The following is a 6210-nucleotide window of genomic DNA, read 5'->3' as shown; positions in this document are numbered from 1 at the left end:
TTTGATGACTAAAGATAGGATTACTCACATGCTGTGGCTTTTTATTTTGCTGAAGAGCAGACCTAGTATTCTTCCACTGCTTTCAGATCCCTCTCCGCTTCCCAGGGCAGGACAGTTCCCCGTATCTGCAAGATCTGTTGCCAAACCCTGCATGCCCTGCCTTAAACAAGGGTTTAATCATTCTAAAAAAGAAAACGTCATGCAGTACACCTAACAAGGAATTAAACTGGTACTGTTTGACATTACAACCACCTTCATTCCCTCCACCAAGCCCCAAATAATTCCCATTATTTTGAGATTCTTTCACACTGATCCTCCCTCTTTTATTAGTACAAGGTCCTATCTTAAACTCCTTAGTCTTGGGTGCTGGGGACAGTACAGTATGTTTCTAACAAGGCACTAAAGAACAATTAAAATTAATTTTTCTACTTCCTTACCTGCGGAATAACTGATTTGGGAGTTACCCTGCTAAGAACAGTCAATGGATGTTCTGTGTTTCTTTGCCTTGAGTGATTCAGGACCTGGTCATCTGTAATCAGTATATTTAAGGTAAAGAAAAAAAGATAAAACCAAAAATGATACCGACCAATACTTACAGGACAAAATTTAATGATGACTCTAAAACACTGTGTAGCTTGAACGGCTTTTAAACCTGAAAGCCAGTTCCTCTTGTTACTGAAGTCAGTTGGTATTTGGTCTGATTCAAATGAGACCTGAATTTCCCTGAACTAATGACGTTACCTTTTTTCCCTAGAAATAAAAAGTTTATTGATCTACATTTGTGATTTTTCCCTAGAAATAAAAAGTTTATTGATTTACTTTTGTGATTTTATGCATAAATAATTTAGAGGATGCCTTGGGATATCCTATTCTTTAACCTGAGGAAGCATATTACTGTAACAAAGGAAATAGCATGTATCTATACGTCTCTAGTATTTCCATTTGCTTGTTTTTTCCATATGGACAAAAATACATTTAACACTAGTCATACATTATAAACGTAGCATAAACAGGGTGAGTTGATTTCTTTCTCTTAAATATTCATAGGTTATCTAAATCCTCTCACAAGAGAGCACTGAGTTTGGGAACAAATGTTTCTGTTCCTGTGGGGCATATTTCCCTCTTGTTGCTCATAAAACGAATCCCTTTTCATAGTTTCTTATCTGAGTCTTTAAGTTCTTTTATGCTTGTGTTTGTCTTCTCTATCTCAGTGCAAATTTACTGTGCTGATCAATGTCTCCGGGGTTACATAATGGTTTTTGAGATACTGGATTAGAATGCTTGTCTGTCTTAATTGCTGGTCACTATTGCACAAGGACAAATGTTTTTGTCCTAAGTTTGATATCATGTTTCATTAGACAGTCTTGCAGTTTGTTAAAGACATAATTTCTGGGTTAAATCTAGGATTAAGAGCAATTATCATTAGTTTAATGATAACTAAGGAAAAAATAGTAAATGTGTTTGATATTTTGAATATGTATTTTAAAGCTATGTGAAATTATGTATTATTTTCTACTTTAACGGCTCACTTTCTTTGTGCAAATTTCTATAATTTCTAAACAATGATGTAGAAAAAAAAAACACTATGCAAACTGTGTGCAGTCTGTCAAATGCTTTGGGTGGTACCCTGAATGTCTGATCAAGGGGGTGAATCCTGCCAGAAAGCTGAAGGCTTTTGTGTTAATGGCTCTGTGGAAACAGAAGATGGTCTGACATCCCAGCTCTGGGATGGAGTGGACAACTCATTGGCATTCTCCTGTAGCTTTCACAGCTTATTTTTACCAACTTGTTAGCTGCAGTCACTTTGAAAGCCTCCACTGCATTGGGTTCAGCAACATGCAAGGCCTGTGAGTGTCTTTTGCAAGGACTTATAAAAAGGTGAGGTCACTTGCACCATGAAGGCATGATGCCAGAAAGGCATTTGTGGCTGCAAAAAGGAGGGTTTGGATTCATCCTATGCTGTTTACAAACATCTTAAAAATGCTTGTCTGAGTCCCAGAGCAGATTCATAGGGAAGAAATCAAACTCAAGTATTAAAAGAAAAAAAGATGAGTGTTGGCATAGGGACAAGTTTATTCTGTCAGGAAAAACTCTACTAAATGCAGCCAAGCAGTATCTGCATTGTTATATCTCTCATGAAGAAAGATTACAGCACATTTAGGTACTGGAAACCTAATATTGTACAAGATTCTGTATCAGGTGGCGTGTGCATTTTGGTAATGTGGGGGAGTGTGTACTCATAGAAAGGAGTGAGTTTGCCCAGAATATGTGGATTTAATACAATATATGTTAATTTTTTAAAATGTGTATTTATTTGTAATTATGTGCAGGAATAAAGTCAAACACACGTTATTTAATCTTTACACCTTTATAAAATCTAATGAACTCTATCACCAACTCGGTTTGGCACATGCTCCCTTATAGGAGCTGGGCTTGTGCTCTGGCATTTCACAGAAATGCCATGGTTTAGTCTGGCAAGTAACATGTGTGTGTCTTTTCCCTGTTTGTGTTGGCAGGTGTAAATCAAGGTTTGGGTAATGTGTTAGGTGGTGACTATGACAAAATGTGCATTAAAAATTTGACATGTTTTGCATTTCAATTGCAGGAAGAATGTGATTCTTTTTTGCCTTTATTTGTGTAAGCTGGCTGGAGCAGTAGATCCCTCAGACACATTCAGTAGTGACAAACACATTCAGTAGTGACAAAAATAGCTGCAGATATTGTAGAATGGGTATAAGTTGATCAGAAAAGAGAGTAGGTGACTATAGGAATGACGAAGCAATTTAACTTGTAATCACTTGGTGTTCGGTGGATGTGAAAACTAACTGTAACTCCCTCATACAGGAACTGGAGTAGACAGACAGTGCAAGGAAAATGAGAATTGCAGCAATTTTTAGCCTTACTCTTTGTGATTTGTCCCCTTAGCCCTTCTCAGTCACCTATTTACTTTTCATTTCCTTTAAATCTCTTAATTAGTACAAATTACTCATTTTTCCATGAATATTTTATTAATCTTATGTTTTCTGATTAAGTTACATCCATCACTTGGCTTCATCATTCGTGTTTTAATGGCTCTATATGTCCTTGCCAGGTGATTTAGGTTCCTCCCTGAAAGTAACCATAGTGAATGGTTCAAATATTTGTTTGCTAAAGTTGAAAAATTTGAGTCATCCCTGAGATACTGATTTCAAGAGCACTGAGTTCAATCAAGCAGAGAAAAATCAAGTCTGAAAAGTATACCTGAAATGGGAAGTACCCTTTTTCCATATGACTGATACATAGAAATGACTGCAGAGAGGTTTGTACACAAAACCAGCTCTTTTAAAGAAATTACTAACCTATGAATAATCAGAAGTAATGGAGAATATCTCATTTAGTGACAAACCAGCTCTTCTCTCTCTGCATTCCTAACACACAGGCTTGGATACTGCTTGGGTGTTTGTTGCAGAGTAGTAAGATACAGCCCTGGACTGCTCACAAGTGTCTGGTTATTGACACTGCCTCATATGATTATGATGTTCCATGTGAATATGAACTGCCTTGCACAGCAGTAAGAAAAAACGAGCACCAAGGGGTGATCCTTGTGAAGATTCTGCCCACAGTCTCATTACCAGCGATGAGAATGAAAAGCAGTTTTGACTGAGGGTGATCATGAACATAGCAAAAGACCCAGCGACAAATGGGCAATCTCTCAGTAAATGTTTTCACAGAGCTTTTCATAGGAATGTCAGTACCGCCGGTATCTTCCTCATATTGAGAGAATTCCCCCAGAAGTAAATAACATGGGAAAACAGCAAAATGAGGAGCACCTTAACCTCTTTGCTGAAATAGTAACTTGCCATGGACACTGATGTTTTACTTGATCTTTGAACTGTCTAAAGAAGTGGCAGAGAAGGGATCCATATCATTCATTCATCACATCAGAAATAGGTCAGCACTACTCTGTTGACAGAGGTAGTTTCTGCTTATCTTTACTGCTCTATTCAGGAGAGTACACAAAGCAAAGGGAATGCTAAGGTAAAGGGAAACACTTCTTAAGCACTGCTCAAGCTGTGCTGGAATGCCACTGCCGGTCATCAGGAACAGCTCCAAGTACCATCAGGGCTGTGTTTATTCTATGCCAGGAGGTGGGTGCTCCCTTCCTGAGTGACCAAATCATGACTTGCACTCCGTCAAAGGATGCAATAGCCACTATCGCAGAGTACGTCAGGAGTGTCCTCGAAATACAAATAGTTGCATGTTGCACGTGGAATACTATTTAGCCAATTATTTGTTAGTTCAAAATGACATACTTTGCACAATACACATAAGAAAATATACACAAACATCCAGGGGGTCTTTAGCAGTTGGACTGTTACATAGAGCTACTTGTCTGTCCTTGTGCTTTTTCCCATCTTTCACAAGAGGGCACCAACATCTGTAGCAAAAAACTTCTCATATCTTGAAGGCCTCAATACAGAATGGCTGATCTTCAGTTAATTGGGTCTCTGGGAGTTAGACCAAAGAGGCTCTATATTGTGCTGTTCATTTTAGGGAAGAGCAGAGCTAAGAAAAATGATGGCAGCAGTAAAGAGTTGAAATTATTTTCCCTTATAGATGCCTGCATGGATAAACATTTGTGGTGGGAAGTCACACATCTAGATTACATGGAAAGGACAAACAAAACTTTTTCTTCATCATAAAATATGGTGTACCTTAGTTATGGGCACTTCAGAAAAACATGGTGTGTTCACCCTTCCAAAATACTTTAGCCCATGTAAAAGTAAGAGTTTCTCAATGAAATTACTTTAAGAGTTGGTATTGCAAACCAGCTCAACTTCCTGAGTGTCATTCTCAGGAGAAGACACACTGGGAATTCCCTGAAACATTCACCCTTGCACAAACATCCAACACAGAAAATTTCAATCCAAATCATTGAAATTTGGTGAAGTTACAAGCAACAAGAAGTAGAATCTCAGCAGGAGAAATAGCAGGCAATTTTAATCCTAGCTGCCACTGCAGCCTCTTTATATTTGTAGGAAATTTCCATATGTGAAAGGATCTCCAAAGCTATTGCAGATATACTGCAATGACTTAGAACAGTGTCCATTTTATGGTCAATACACCAAGCCCATCCACAATTTCATTTCTAAACAAGCAAACCTCCATTCCTCCGCCTCCTTCCCTGTCATACTCAACAGCCTATTTTCAGAGCACTAAGAAAAATCAAGCTATACTATAATTTTGGCAGAATTATTCCATGTTCCTTTCACTGTTAAAGGAAAAAAAAAAACCCACCCTAAAAATTATGCATCTAAAAAAAATCAGTGATTACATGTGTGTAATATATCATGGCTTTAGTTTTACTCTTTAAGAACACAGCTAGTTTGGGAGGCAAGAACAGCTAGTTGCGTGTTGTTCATGCTGTTGTGGTATGTAGAGATGCCCTTCAGATGTCTGCTGGTCTGTATTTAAATGACTACGAAGAAAAGGCTTGGAAGATCCATGGCAAATGCTGTTGGACAGGGCTGGAGGGGAACGGTCTGTAAACACTGGCTTGCTGAGCCTGTTCAGGGACAAATGCTCAGACTGTCAAATACTAGCCAAAATGTCTTGCCAATGGCAAATTCCCTGGAGCCAAGAAGCCCTGGGATACAATTTCATCCTAGTGATTCTGCAGACAGTTTGGTTTTGACAAGCTTGTTTTTCTCTGCTGAAAAAGGTTAATCCAAACAGTCCTGCCTGGCTGTGCTCATAAGGCGTTTGTGGTTTAGCAGGGACTCGTTCTTCATTGACCTGTGATGTCTGAAATGACCAGGCCCACGGACATGCTGTGTTACTGCCATCCTGACTGCTAGCATGATAGCTTAAGCACTGTGGCAATCTTAAAGCAGTTTCAGAAACATTCAGAACATAATTAATTGCTTGTAAGAGAGGAAAAAAGACTATATTCTTCTCAGGACAGCGGGGTCTCTTGAGCCTCCTCTGGAGTGCACTGGGGAAATCATCACGGGAAAAAGTTACTGTCAGGCGGCGAAGGGCATGGCTCCAGCAGCGTCAACGCACGGCTGCTGGGCTCTCCTGGGAGAGGTGCCAGCGCTGGCAGTGGACTTTTCCCAGGCACAAACAGCTCCTTCATTAGCAGAGGGACGCGGAGCTGGGCACTCGGGAAGCTGCCTTGGGGAAGGGGAGCTGCCGGCAGCCCCTGTGCCCCCCCCCCCCCCCCCCCCC

Source organism: Athene cunicularia, assembly GCF_003259725.1.
Source record: "Athene cunicularia isolate RWA chromosome 3 unlocalized genomic scaffold, athCun1 chr3_part1, whole genome shotgun sequence".
In the NCBI taxonomy this organism is placed as follows: Eukaryota; Metazoa; Chordata; class Aves; order Strigiformes; family Strigidae; genus Athene; species Athene cunicularia.
Note: the sequence above shows the minus strand (reverse complement) of the source record.